The sequence below is a fragment of the Bombina bombina genome, chromosome 2, assembly GCF_027579735.1.
Source record: "Bombina bombina isolate aBomBom1 chromosome 2, aBomBom1.pri, whole genome shotgun sequence".
Lineage (NCBI taxonomy): Eukaryota > Metazoa > Chordata > Amphibia > Anura > Bombinatoridae > Bombina > Bombina bombina.
Genome location: NC_069500.1, coordinates 1,222,641,217 through 1,222,657,329, shown reverse-complemented (window position 1 = coordinate 1,222,657,329; position 16,113 = coordinate 1,222,641,217). Strand labels below are relative to the sequence as shown.

The 16,113-nt window shown below is 38.7% G+C and overlaps 1 protein-coding gene across 2 annotated transcripts in view; it reads right to left on the bottom strand.

Moving 5' to 3' along the window:
• The window catches only part of SCFD2 (sec1 family domain containing 2), a 1,435,497-nt gene that overhangs the window by 738,555 nt on the left and 680,829 nt on the right, over positions 1 to 16,113 (bottom strand). The gene's annotated exons all lie outside the window — the stretch shown is intronic.

Genomic DNA, 16,113 nt, shown 5'->3' with positions numbered 1-16,113 from the left:
GTTCAAACCGAGCATCAGAATGTGGAAGAAAGGGGATTTAAATGACTTTGAACGTGGGATGGTTGTTGGTGCCAGACAGGCTGGTCTGAGTATTTAAAAAAAACTGCTGATCTACTGGGATTTTCACACACAACCATCTCTAGAGTTTACAGAGAATGGTACGAAAAAACATAATTTATGTAAGAACTTACCTGATAAATTCATTTCTTTCATATTAACAAGAGTCCATGAGCTAGTGACGTATGGGATATACATTCCTACCAGGAGGGGCAAAGTTTCCCAAACCTTAAAATGCCTATAAATACACCCCTCACCACACCCACAAATCAGTTTAACGAATAGCCAAGAAGTGGGGTGATAAGAAAAAAAGTGCGAAGCATATAAAATAAGGAATTGGAATAATTGTGCTTTATACAAAAAAATCATAACCACCCCAAAAAAGGGTGGGCCTCATGGACTCTTGTTAATATGAAAGAAATGAATTTATCAGGTAAGTTCTTACATAAATTATGTTTTCTTTCATGTAATTAACAAGAGTCCATGAGCTAGTGACGTATGGGATAATGACTACCCAAGATGTGGATCTTTCCACACAAGAGTCACTAGAGAGGGAGGGATAAAATAAAGACAGCCAATTCCTGCTGAAAATAATCCACACCCAAAATAAAGTTTAACAAAAAACATAAGCAGAAGATTCAAACTGAAACCGCTGCCTGAAGAACTTTTCTACCAAAAACTGCTTCAGAAGAAGAAAATACATCAAAATGGTAGAATTTAGTAAAAGTATGCAAAGAGGACCAAGTTGCTGCTTTGCAGATCTGGTCAACCGAAGCTTCATTCCTAAACGCCCAGGAAGTAGATACTGACCTAGTAGAATGAGCTGTAATTCTCTGAGGCGGAATTTTACCCGACTCAACATAGGCAAGATGAATTAAAGATTTCAACCAAGATGCCAAAGAAATGGCAGAAGCTTTCTGGCCTTTCCTAGAACCGGAAAAGATAACAAATAGACTAGAAGTCTTACAGAAAGATTTCGTAGCTTCAACATAATATTTCAAAGCTCTAACAACATCCAAAGAATGCAACGATTTCTCCTTAGAATTCTTAGGATTAGGACATAATGAAGGAACCACAATTTCTCTACTAATGTTGTTGGAATTCACAACTTTAGGTAAAAATTCAAAAGAAGTTCGCAACACCGCCTTATCCTGATGAAGAATCAGAAAAGGAGACTCATAAGAAAGAGCAGATAATTCAGAAACTCTTCTGGCAGAAGAGATGGCTAAAAGGAACAAAACTTTCCAAGAAAGTAATTAATATCCAATGAATGCATAGGTTCAAAGTGGAGGAGCTTGAAGAGCCCCCAGAACCAAATTCAAACTCCAAGGAGGAGAAATTGACTTAATGACAGGCTTTATACAAACCAAAGCTTGTACAAAACAATGAATATCAGGAAGAATAGCAATCTTTCTGTGAAAAAGAACAGAAAGAGCAGAGATTTGACCTTTCAAGGAACTTGCGGACAAACCCTTATCTAAACCATCCTAAAGAAAAAATATGATAATTCAATGCATAATCCCAAATATGAAACTGACTGTCTGGAAATAAGGAAAGTTGAACATTCTGAGTCAAGGCAAATAAATGTTTGAATACATATATTTAGAACTTTATAAATAAAGTGCCCAACCATAGCATAGAGTGTCACAGAAAATAAGACTTACTTACCCCAGGACACTCATCTACATGTTTGTAGAAAGCCAAACCAGTACTGAAACGAGAATCAGTAGAGGAAATGGTAAATATAAGAGTATATCGTCGATCTGAAAAGGGAGGTAAGAGATGAATCTCTACGACCGATAACAGAGAACCTTATGAAATAGACCCCGTAGAAGGAGATCACTGCATTCAATAGGCAATACTCTCTTCACATCCCTCTGACATTCACTGCACGCTGAGAGGAAAACCGGGCTCCAACTTGCTGCGGAGCGCATATCAACGTAGAATCTAGCACAAACTTACTTCACCACCTCCCTTGGAGGCAAAGTTTGTAAAACTGATTTGTGGGTGTGGTGAGGGGTGTATTTATAGGCATTTTAAGGTTTGGGAAACTTTGCCCCTCCTGGTAGGAATGTATATCCCATACGTCACTAGCTCATGGACTCTTGTTAATTACATGAAAGAAAGAGAAAATATCCAGTGAGTGGCAGTTGTGTGGACGAAAAAGCCTTGTTGATGTCAGAGGGAGATTATAGAAAGGCAACAGTAACTCAAATAACCACTCGTTACAACCAAGGTATGCAGAATACCATCTCTGAACACACAACATCAAACCTTGAAGCAGATGGACTACAGCAGCAGAAGACCACACCGGATGACACTCCAGTCAGCAAAGAATAGGAAACTGAGGCTATTATTCGCAAAGGCTCACCAAAATTGGACAATAGAAGATTAGAAAAACATTGCCTGGTCTGATGAGTCTTGATTTCAGCTGCAACATTTAGATGGTAGGGTCAGAATTTGGCGTTAACAACATGAAAGCATGGATCCATCCTGCCTTGTATCAACGGTTCAGGCTGCTGGTGGTGGTATAATGGTGTGGGGAATATTTTCTTGGCACACTTTGGGCCCCTTAGTACCAATTGAGCATCATTTAAATGCCATGGCCTACCTGAGTATTATTGATGACCATGTCCATCCCTTTATGACTACAGTGTACCCATATTCTGATGGCTACTTCCAGCAGGATAATGCACCATATCACAAAGCTCAAATCATCTCAAAATGGTTTCTTGAACATGACAATGAGTTCACTGTACTCCAATAGCCTCCACAGTAACCAGATCTCAATCCAATAGAGCACCTTTGGGATGTGGTGGAACAGGAGATTTGCATAATGGATGTGCAGCCGACAAAGCTGCAGAAACTGCGTGATGCTATCATGTCAATATGAACCAAAATGTCTAAGGAATGTTTCCAAAACTATGTTAAATCTATGCTACGAGGAATTAAGGCAGTTCTGAAGGCAAAAGGGGGTCCAACCCGGTACTAGCAAGGTGTACCTAATAAAGTGGCTGGTGATTGTGTATATATATATATATATATATATATATATATAATGTAGAGAAAATAACTCATTGTGTAAACCATTTACAAATCTAGACAAGTCAGAAGACTTGCTTTTACCCCAGAAACTCTTTGATTACACTGTTTCCAATGCAGCAAAGGATTCTGGGTGAGATATGCAAATGAGGTTCACAATGACTCAGTTTTTTACTTCCAGCCTGCTTTTTAAGGCAGACTTCCCATTACGCCATAGCATCGCCGCATTACACAGCTTCTAAGCTTAGCTAGGGGTAGTACAGTGATGCAGACTAATCCCAGGACAGCTGTTTCATGGTTATTGCCACTCATCAGCTGGCAGTAGGTTGAATCACTGCTTGATAAAGTTGTTTTCTAGGGGAAATAAAACAGCAATTTAAAATATGGGAAGGCAAAACGTGAGTTTAAAATCCTCCACTAAATCCAAAATGTAGAGAAAATAACTCATTGTGTAAACTCATTGTATCTACCCCTAGCTAAGCTTAGAAGCTGTGTAATGTGATGAGTCATTGTGAACCTCATTTGCATATCTCACCCAGAATCCTTTGCTGCATTGGAAACAGTGTAATCAGAGAGTTTCTGGGGTAAAAGCAAGTCTCCGGACTTGTCTAGATTTGTAAATGGTTTACACAATGAGTTATTTTCTCTACATTTTGGATTTAGTGGAGGATTTTAAACTCACTTTTCGCCTCCCCATATTTTAAATTGCTGTTGTATTTCCCCCAGAAAACAACTTTACCAAGCAGTGATTCAACCTACTCCCAGCTGATGAGTGGCAATAACCACGAAACAGCTGTCCTGGGATTGTTCTGAATCACTGTACTATCCCTAGCTAAGCTTAGAAGCTGTGTAATGCGGCGATGCTATGGCGTAAAGGGACGCCTGTCTTAAAAAGCAGGCTAGAAGTAAAAAAGTGTGTCATTGTGAACCTCATTTGCATATCTCACCCAGAATCCTTTTCTGCATTGGAAACAGTGTAATCAGAAAGTTTCTGGGGTAAAAGCAAGTCTTCTGACTTGTCTAGATTTGTAAATGGTTTACACAATGAGTTATTTTCCCTACATTTTGTATTTAGTGGAGGATTTTAAACTCACTTTTCGCCTCCCCATATTTTAAATTGCTGTTTATATATATATATATATATATATGTATAAACACACACACATCCATCCATGTACATATGTATTTATGTGTTTATACAGCATTAAATACATATATACTTATGTATACACACACACACATACATGCATATTTATACATTTGTATGTAGGTATCTCTATGTTCCCTTCGCAGCCTTTTTTTCTAACACCTGAGACCTCATATCTTTGAGATTTTATAACTTTTTTATGCAATTTTTAAAAAAATAATTTTTATTTGTGTTATTGTGAGTGTAATTGTACTTTTTAATGTATTTTTTATGTGTTTTGTGACACTTTTTATTCAAGCGTAACAGTTAACCAGAGCTCTGAAGTTGTGGTAATCATTCTAGCATAAATCACGATTGCACTCACACGTTCACATTTACTTTCAACTTGCAATACCAGTGGAATTTAACTTGTGCACAAACTGCCGTGAAAATCTGATAACGCTTGCGTGAAAACAATAGTGCTATACTTGTAATCTATCCCAATATCAGATAGCCTGTTTAATTTTATTCATAGGGTTTGAAGTTTGCTATTCTTCTTTTCATTATTTGTCATCTATCAACCACATTCCTATTTCGACTTGTGTGCGCATTTGTGATTCCTGAAATGTATTACAATATCTAAACATATTACCTTTATAGACTGAAATAATTCTTTAATTTCAGTAAAAGATGACTACGGCTGTATATAACACATTTTCTATTTGATTCATAGTACCATCATAATATTTAAAATAACTATTTTGTTTTTCATTTTTATCCAGTTTTAGGATTGTTTCACAACCTAATGACATTGATTTTTTAATGTTGTTCCTTGTAAAATGGTAAATGGACATGAAATACAGCACATTATTACTTTGTAGGTACATGGTAATGTTTTTTGTTTTGTTTTTCAACAGTAGGTTATCTTCTTTAAAACATTCACCAGTGCCCATTTGAGAAAGTAAACAAGGTTATTTCTAAGCCTTAACTTAAAAAGTTGAATTATAGATCAATTGTACTATTCAGGGGTGAAACTACAGGGGGTGCAGAGTGCGCAGTGGGGGCCCAGCTTCAAAAAAACATAATTTATGTAAGAACTTACCTGATAAATTCATTTCTTTCATATTAGCAAGAGTCCATGAGCTAGTGACGTATGGGATATACATTCCTACCAGGAGGGGCAAAGTTTCCCAAACCTCAAAATGCCTATAAATACACCCCTCACCACACCCACAAATCAGTTTAACGTATAGCCAAGAAGTGGGGTGATAAGAAAAAAAGTGTGAAGCATAAAAAATAAGGAATTGGAATAATTGTGCTTTATACAAAAAAATCATAACCACCACAAAAAAGGGTGGGCCTCATGGACTCTTGCTAATATGAAAGAAATGAATTTATCAGGTAAGTTCTTACATAAATTATGTTTTCTTTCATGTAATTAGCAAGAGTCCATGAGCTAGTGACGTATGGGATAATGACTACCCAAGATGTGGATCTTCCACGCAAGAGTCACTAGAGAGGGAGGGATAAAATAAAGACAGCCAATTCCGCTGAAAAAAATCCACAACCAAAACCAAGTTTAAATCTTATAATGAAAAAAACTGAAATTATAAGCAGAAGAATCAAACTGAAACAGCTGCCTGAAGTACTTTTCTACCAAAAACTGCTTCAGAAGAACAAAACACATCAAAATGGTAGAATTTAGTAAAAGTATGCAAAGAAGACCAAGTGGTTGCTTTGCAAATCTGATCAACTGAAGCTTCATTCCTAAACGCCCAGGAAGTAGAAACTGACCTAGTAGAATGAGCTGTAATCCTTTGAGGCGGAGTTTTACCCGACTCGACATAAGCATGATGAATCAAAGATTTTAACCAAGATGCCAAAGAAATGGCAGAAGCCTTCTGACCTTTCCTAGAACCGGAAAAGATAACAAATAGACTAGAAGTCTTTCGGAAATCCTTAGTAGCTTCAACATAATATTTCAAAGCTCTAACTACATCCAAAGAATGCAACGACTTTTCCTTAGAATTCTTAGGATTAGGACACAATGAAGGAACCACAATTTCTCTACTAATGTTGTTAGAATTCACAACCTTAGGTAAAAATTTTAAAAGAAGTTCGCAACACCGCCTTATCCTGATGAAAAATCAGAAAAAGGAGACTCACAAGAAAGAGCAGATAATTCAGAAACTCTTCTAGCAGAAGAGATGGCCAAAAGAAACAAACTTTCCAAGAAAGTAATTTAATGTCTAGCGAATGCATAGGTTCAAACGGAGGAGCTTGAAGAGCCCCCAGAACCAAAGGAGATTTAAAAACCTTATTTAAACGTTTAGATTTAGTATCAAGAGGACCAGATTCCTCTATCTCTAATGCAATTAAGACTTCTTTAAGTAAAGAATGAATAAATTCAATTTTGAATAAATATGAAGATTTATCAGCATCAACCTCTGAAACTGAATCCTCTGAACCAGAGGAAACATTATCGGAATCAGAATGATGATGTTCATTTAAAAATTCATCTGAAAAATGAGAAGTTTTAAAAGACCTTTTCCGTTTACTAGAAGGAGGTATAACAGACATAGCCTTCTTAATGGATTTAGAAACAAAATCTCTTATGTTAACAGGAACACTCTGAGTATTAGATGTTGATGGAACAACAATAGGTAATGTAACATTACTAAAGGAAATATTATCTGCATTAACAAGTTTGTCATGACATTCATTACAAACAACAGCTGGAGGAACAGATACCACAAGTTTACAGCAAATACACTTAACTTTGGTAGATCCAACATCAGGCAGCGATTTTCCAGAAGTATCTTCTGATTCAGGGTCCAACTGAGACATCTTGCAATATGTAATAGAAAAAACAACATATAAAGCAAAATTGATCAAATTCCTTAAATGACAGTTTCAGGAATGGGAAAAAATGCCAGTGAACAAGCTTCTAGCAACCAGAAGCAAATAAACAATATGGGGCCCATTTATCAAAGGGCTTGCGGACCTGATCCGACACTGCGGATCAGGTCCGCAAGACCTCGCTAAATGCGGAGAGCAATACGCTCTCCACATTTAACATTGCACCAGCAGCTCACAAGAGCTGCTGGTGCAACGCCGCCCCCTGCTGACTCGCGGCCAATCGGCCGCCAGCAGGGAGCTGTCAATCAACCCGATCGTATTCGATCGGGTTGATTTCCGGCGGTTCCTGTCCGCCTGCTCAGAGCAGGCGGACAGGGTTATGAAGCAGCGGTCTTTAGACCGCTGCTTCATAACTTGTGTTTCTGGCGAGTCTGAAGACTCGCCAGAAACACGGCCCTTCAAGCTCCATACGGAGCTTGATAAATGGGCCTGTATGACTTAAATAATGTGGAGACAATAATGACGCCCATATTTTTTAGCGCCAAAAAAGACGCCCACATTATTTGGCGCCTAAATGCTTTTTAGCGCCAAAAATGACGCCACATCCGGTAACGCCAACACTTTTGGCGCAAAAACGTCAAAAATGACGCAACTTCCGGTGACAAGAACGACGCCGGAAATAACAAATAATTTTTTGCGGCAAAAAAGTCTGCGCCAAAAATGACGCAATAAAATTAAGCATTTTCAGCCCCCGCGAGCCTAACAGCCCACAGGAAAAAAAGTCAAATTTTAAGGTAAGAAAAAAATTGATTATTCAAATGCATTATCCCATATAATGAAACTGACTGTCTGAAATAAGGAATGTTGAACATCCTGAATCAAGGCAAATAAATGTTTAAACACAATTATTTAGAACTTTATATAAAAAGTGCCCAACCATAGCTTAGAGTGTCACAAAAATAAGACTTACTTACCCCAGGACACTCATCTACATGTAGTAGAAAGCCAAACCAGTACTGAAACGAGAATCAGTAGAGGTAATGGTATATAAGAGTATATCGTCGATCTGAAAAGGGAGGTAAGAGATGAATCTCTACGACCGATAACAGAGAACCTATGAAATAGACCCCGTAGAAGGAGATCATTGAATTCAAATAGGCAATACTCTCTTCACATCCCTCTGACATTCACTGCACGCTGAGAGGAAAACCGGCTCCAACCTGCTGCGGAGCGCATATCAACGTAGAATCTAGCACAAACTTACTTCACCACCTCCACAGGAGGCAAAGTTTGTAAAACTGATTTGTGGGTGTGGTGAGGGGTGTATTTATAGGCATTTTGAGGTTTGGGAAACTTTGCCCCTCCTGGTAGGAATGAATATCCCATACGTCACTAGCTCATGGACTCTTGCTAATTACATGAAAGAAATAAAAAATGTTGACCTACCACTGCCTGCACTGATATCATGTGAGTGTGACACAATGCTTCACTAGTGTCTCTGACTACAGGGGATAGTGTTTCTGTTTTACCCATTGGTGTTTATGTGTGTGTGTGCATGTATGTGACTGCGTGTGTGTGTATGTATGTATGTATGTGACTGTGTGTGTGTATGTTTGTGGAACCAGTAAATTACAGACCTTGTTATTACAGCATGGGGGGCAGGGGGTAAACAGTATCAGTCTATACAGTACCATTATATACAGTACGGGGGGCTGGACCATGTCACAGACTACTGTGGTCACTTTATAAAGTACTGGGGCAGGTAGGGTCAGGCCAGCCATCTCACCGACAGATTACAGACTGTGTCACTGACTCACTATATACAGTACTGGTGGGTTAAACAGTGTCACTATATACAGTAATAGGGTGTCAGACCATCTCACAGACTGTGGGCACAGGGTAGCTCCTTTTGCAGACATGTAATCTGATTCACATTTTTCTTCTGTGTTAAAAGTAAAAAAAAAAAAAAGAAGATATGTATCAAATTAACTTTTTTTTGGTGGGGGGGGGGGTGTGGGGGAGCCCTTCTTAGATTCTTGCCCCTGGGCCCTGTGGTTTCTAGTTACGCCTCTGGTACTATTCTTGAACCACAATGAGTACAATTCATTTTTAACATGCCAATATAGCCCTGTGGAAATGACTTTCTAGGCTCTAAAATTAAAAAATCTGGGTCCTCATTGCTTACTGAGGTATACAGATAAGGTACTGCAACATGACTTAGGTGAAACTGTTCATCTGATACAAGGTTTGAAGAAAAAGCAGAGCAATGAGGTAAAAGGTTCCATAAAAACTCAAACAGGCAGATTAAAAAAGCTTGGCTTTAAAGGGACACTGAACCCAAATTGTTTATTTCATGATTCAAATAGAGCTTCAATTTTAAGCAACTTTCTAATTTACTCCTATTATCAATATTTCTTCATTCTCTTGCTATCTTTATTTGCAAAGCAAGAATGTAAGTTTAGAAGTCGGCCCATTTTTGGCTCACAACCTGGGTTGTGCTTGCTGATTGGTGGCTAAATGCACCCACCAATAAACAAGTGCTGTCCAGGGTACTGAACCAAAAATTGTCTGGCTCCTTAGCTTAAATGCCTTTTTTTTCAAATAAAGATAGCAAGAGATCGAAGAAAATTTAATAAAGGAGTAAATTAGAAAGTTGCTTAAAATTGCATGCTTTATCTGAATCATGAAATAAAATGTTTCGGTTTAGTATCCTTTTAAGCTAGGCATTCTACACGCCAGTGCTTACTTTATTTGAGTAAAGTACTAGATACCTAAAAACAGACCAATAACTAGGTTCAACTGTCTTTGGGGAAAAGTACGTAATATATTGAAAAAGTTTTGGTACCATTTGAGCACTGATTCCAATGTAAATCAATTTATCAACAAATTTACCTCAATAACAGCCAGATGCAAACCAAGTTTAAGGGATACACAGGGAGACATAAATTTGTCAGATCCCTAACACTTGTGATGTGGCCACGAAAACAGGTTTATTAGGGCTCTTTTCATGCGTCAGAAGTAGCATGCGTATTACAGGTTGAACGTAAACATGTTCGCTCAAACACAGGAATTTAATTAATGTCAGGATAGTGCTACTAGCTACTATTACTAAAAGGTTGCACAAAAACATTAGAAATACATTTAAAAGTAAAGTTACACTCATAACAACACGATCTAATAAATAAATAATTTTTTCAAAAAAGCATAAAAATGTTTTAAGGACTCAAAGATATGAGGAGGTAGATTTATGAAATGTCAGACGGACATGATTCGCTGTGGCAAAATGCTTGTGCAATACCGCCCCCTGCACATTTGTGGCCAATCGGCCGCTAGAAGGGCGTGTCAATAATCCCGATCGTATTCGATCGGGATAAGCTGAACGGAAAATATCACAAATTATGCTCCATAAGTAAACTTACAAGTATTTATTTTGATGCTTTTACATTAAAGGGATAGTAAACACAAAACTGTTCTTTTATGATTAAGATAGAACATACAATTTTAAACATCTTTCCAATTTACTTCTATTATCAAATTTGCTTCATTCTCTTGTTATCCATTGCTGAAGGAGCAGCATTGCACTACTGGCAGCTAGATGAACACATCTGGTTAGCCAATCACAAGAGACAAATGTGTGCAGGCACCAATTAGCAGCAGCTCCCACTAGTGTATGATATGTGTGTAAGAGTCCATGAGCTAGTGATGTATGGGATATACAATCCTACCAGGAGGGGTAAAGTTTCCCAAACCTCAAAATGCCTATAAATACACCTCTCACCACACCCACAATTCAGTTTAATGAATAGCCAAGTAGTGGGGTGATAGAAAAAGGAGTAAAAAAAAAAGGAACTGGACTCTTGCCAATATGAAAGAAATTAATTTATCAGGTAAGTTCTTAAATAAATTATGTTTTCTTTTATGTAATTGGCAAGAGTCCATGAGCTAGTGACGTATGGGATAGTAATACCCAAGATGTGGTACTCCACAGAAGAGTCACTAGAGAGGGAGGGATAAAAATAAGAACAGCCATTTTCCGCTGAAAAAATAAAATCCACATCCAAAAAATAAGTTTTTTCTCATAATTGAACAGAAAAAACTTAAAACATAAGCTGAAACAGCTGCCTGAAAAACTTTTCTACCACAAACTGTTTCCGAAGAGGCAAATACATAAAAAACAGTAGAAGTTAGTAAATGTATGCAAAGAAGAGCAAGTTGCTGCTTTGCAAATCTGATCAACTGAAGCATCATTCTTAAAAGCCCACAAAGTGGAAACTGATCTAGTAGAATGAGTTGTTATTCTCTGAGACAGGGCCTGACCGACTCCAAATAAGCCTGATGAATCAAAAGCTTTAACCAGGATGCCAAGGAAATGGCAGACGCATTCTGACCTTTCCTAGGACCAGAAAAGACAACAAATAGATTAGACATCTTCCTGAAATCTTTAGTAGCTTCAACATAATATTTCAAAGCTCTTACAACATCCAGAGAATGTAAGGATCTCTCCAAATAATTCTTAGGATTACAACACAAAGAGGGAACAACAATTTCCCTATTAATGTTGTTACAATTCACAACTTTAGGTAAAAACTTAATGAAGTCCGCAAAACTGCCTTATCCTGATGGAAAATCAGAAAAGGAGACTCACAAGAAAGAGCAGATAATTTGGAAACTCTTCTAGCAGAAGAGATAGCCAAAAGGAACAACAGTTTCCAAGAAAGTAGTTTAATATCCAAAGAATGCATAGGCTCAAAAGGAGGAGCCTGAAAAGCATTCAAAACCAAATTATTAAGACTCCAAGGAGGAGAGATTGATTTACTGACAGGCTTGATACGGACCAAAGCCTGCACAAAACAGTGAATATCAGGAAGCTTAGCAATCTTTCTGTGAAATAAAACAGAAAGAGCAGAGATTTGTCCCTTCAAGGAACTTGCAGACAAACCTTTATCCAAACCATCCTGAAGAAACTGTAATTCTAGAAATTCTAAAATAATGGCAGGAGGATTTATGAGAAGAACACAATGAAATATATGTCTTCCAAACTCGATAATAAATCTTCCTAGAAACAGATTTATGAGCCTGTAACATAGTATAAATCAATGAGTCAGATAAACCTCTATGACTAAGCACTAAGCGTTTAATTTCCATACCTTCAAATTTAACGATTTGAGATCCTAATGGAAAAACGGTCCTTGAGATAAAATGTCTGGTCTTAAAGAAGTGGCCAAGGTTGGCAACTGGACATCCGGGCAAGATCCGCATACCAGAACCTGTGAGGCAATGCTGGTGCTACCAGAAACACAAACGATTGTTCCATGCTGATCTTGGAGATCATTCTTGGAAGAAGATATAAGCAGGTTGGTAAAACCAAGGAACTGCTAATGCGCCCACCGACTCCGCCTAAGGATCCCTGTACCTGGGAAGTTTCTTGTTTAGATGGGAAGCCATCAGATCTATTTATGGAAGACACCACATCTGAACAATCTAAAAAAAAACACATCTGGATGGAAAGACCGCTCCCCTGGATGGAAAGTCTGACGGCTGAGATAATCCGCTTCCCAATTGTCTACACCTGGGATATGTACCGCAGAAATTAGACAAGAGCTGGATTCTGCCCAAGAAAGTATCCAATATACTTCTTTCATAGCTAGGGGACTGTGAGTCCCACCCTGATGATTTACATATGCCACAGTTGTGATATTGTCTGTCTGAAAACAAATGAATGGTTCTCTCTTCAACAAAGGCCAAACCTGAAGAGCCCTGAAAATAGCACAGTTTTCTAAAATATTGATTGGTAAACCCCTTCTGCTTTCAGAGATCCCCAGACAGCTCCCCAACCTGAAAGACTTGCATCTGATGTGATTACAGTCCAGGTTGGATGAACAAAAGAGGCCCCTTGAGCTATACAATGGTATATATCCTTGTATAATCCCTGCACCATTGATTCAGCATACAAAGCTAAAAAGGTCTCATATGAAAATGAACAAAGGGGTTCGCGTCAGATGTTGCAGTCATGAGACCTAAAACTTCCATGCACATAGCCACTGAAGGGAATGATTGAGACGGTCTGTTAGAGACAACGTCATGGACACTCAATCTGGAAACCTAAAAAGATGACCCTTGTCTGAGGAAGCAAGGAACTTTTTGGTAAATTGATCCTATAAACCATGTCTTTGAAGAAACAACACTAGCTGACTCGTGTGAGATTCGGCAGAATGTAAAGACTGAGCGAGTACCACGATATCGTCCAAATAAGAAAACACTGCAATACCCTGTTCTCTGATTACAGAGAGTAGGGCACCGAGAACCTTTGAAAAAATTATTGGAGCTGTCACTAGGCCAAATGGAAGAGTGACAAATTGGTAATGCTTGTCTAGAAAAGAGAATCTCAGAAACCGATAGTGATCTGGATGAATCGGAATATGAAGATATGCATCCTGTAAGTCTATCATGGACATATAATGACCTTGCTGAAAAAAAGGCAGAATAGTCCTTATAGTCACCATTTTGAAAGCACTTTTTTTGGGACAATGAATAGATTTTAATAAAACCCAAGACCCTGTTCCTGAAACGGAGCTGGTATGATTACCCTTGAAAGCTACAGATCTGAAACACACTTCATAAAAGCCTCAGCCTTCACTGGATTTGCTGGGACGTGTGAGAGAAAAAAAATCTTCTCACAGGTGGTCTTATTCTGAAACCTATTTCAAACCCTTGAGAGACAATACTCTGAATCCATTGATTGTGCCCAAATGTTTTGGAAAAATTTTAATCTGCCCCCCCACCAGCTGAGCTGGAATGAGGGCTGCACCTTCATGCGGACTTGGGGGCTGGCTTTGGTTTCTTAAAAGGCTTGGATTTATTCCAATCAGAACCAGATTCTTTGGGGGGAGGATTGGCTTTCTGTTCGTTCCTTAATCTGTCGAAAAGAACAAAAGCTTTAGATTTACCCTTAGATCTTTTATCCTGAGGTAAAACAACTCCCTTCCCCCCAGTGACAGTTGAAATAATTGAATCCAACTGAGAACCAAATAAATTGTTACCTTGGAAAGAAAGAGATAGTAATCTAGACTTAGATACCATGTCAGCATTCCAATATTTGAGCCACAAAGCTCTTCTAGCTAAAATAGCTAACGACATACAGTGGGGCAAAAAAGTATTTATATGAAAATGGTGAAAGACAGCACCTCTCTTTTCCTTTCTGGGGCACAGGAAAGGGTTAGCCAAACCCCAATATGTATTCAAAATTAAGTAGTTTTCCAGCCTCCAGTCAAGTTAAAAAGACCTTTATTAATTTCTTACAGGGTCCATCACATCAACCAACAACGTTTCAAACCTATTCCAGCTTCTTAATCAAAGACATGATTAAGAACCTGGAATAGGTTTGAAACGTTGTTGGTTGATGTGATGGACCCTGTAAGAAATTAATAAAGGTCTTTTTAACTTGACTGGAGGCTGGAAAACTACTTAATTTTGAATGCAAAAAAGTATTTAGTCAGTCACCAATTGTGCAAGTTTTCCCACTTAAGAAGATGAGAGAGGCCTGTAATTTTCATAATAGGTATACCGCAACTATGACAGACAAAATGTGGAAACAAATCCAGACAATCACATTGTCTGATTTGGAAATAATATATTTGCATATTATGGTGGAAAATAAGTATTTGGTCAATATCAAAAGTTCATCTCAATACTTTGTTATATATCCTTTGTTGGCAATAACAGAGGTCAAATGTTTTCTGTAAGTCTTCACAAGGTTGTCACACACTGTTGCTGGTATGTTGGCCCATTTCTGCATGCAGATCTCCTCTAGAGTAGTGATGTTTTGGGGCTGTCGCTGGGCAACACAGACTTTCAACTCCCTCCGAAGGTTTTCTATGGGGTTGAGATCTGGAGATTGGCTAGGCCACTCCAGGACCTTGAAATGCTTCTTACGAAGCCACTTCTTCGTTGCCCGGGCAGTGTGTTTGGGATCATTGTCATGCTGAAAGACCCAGCCACGTTTCATCTTCAATGCCCTTGCTGATGGAAGGAGTTTTGCACTCAAAATCTCACGATACATGGCCCCATTCATTCTTTCATGTACATGGATCAGTTGTCCTGTTCCTTTTGCAGATAAACAGCCCCAAAGCATGATGTTGCCACCCCCATGCTTCACAGTAGGTATGGTGTTCTTTGGTTGCAACTCAGCATTCTCTCTCCTCTAAACACGATGAGTTGTGTTTCTACCAAACAGTTCTACTTTGGTTTTATCTGACCATATGACATTCTCTCAATCCACTTCTGGATCATTAAAATGCGCTCTAGCATACTTCAGACGGGCCCGGACATGTACTGGCTTAAGCAGAGGGACACGTCTGGCACTGCAGGATCTGAGTCCCTGGCAGCGTAATGTGTTACTGATGGTAGCCTTTGTTACGTTGGTCCCAGCTCTCTGCAGGTCATTCACTAGGTCCCCCCATGTGGTTCTGGGATGTTTGCTCACCGTTCTTGTGATCATTTTGACCCCACGGGGTGAGATCTTGCGTGGAGCCCCAGATCGAGGGAGATTATCAGTGGTCTTGTATGTCTACCAGTTTCTAATTATTGCTCCCACAGTTGATTTCTTCACACCAAGCTGCTTGCCTATTACAGATTCAGTCTTCCCAGCCTGGTGCAGGTCAACAATTTTGTTTCTGGTGTCTTTCGACAGCTCTTTGGTCTTCACCATAGTGGAGTTTGGAGTGTGACTGTTTGAGGTTGTGGACAGGTGTCTTTTATACTGATAACAAGTTCAAACAGGTGCCATTAATACAGGTAATGAGTGGAGGACAGAGGAGCCTATTAAAGAAGAAGATAAAGGTCTGTGAGAGCCAGAAATCTTGCTTGTTTGTAGGTGACCAAATACTTATTTTCCCCCATAATATGCAAATAAATTCTTTCCAAATCAGACAATGTGATTGTCTGAATTTGTTTCCACATTTTGTCTCTCGTAGTTGAGGTATACCTATGATGAAAATTACAGGCCTCTCTCATCTTCTTAAGTGGGAGAA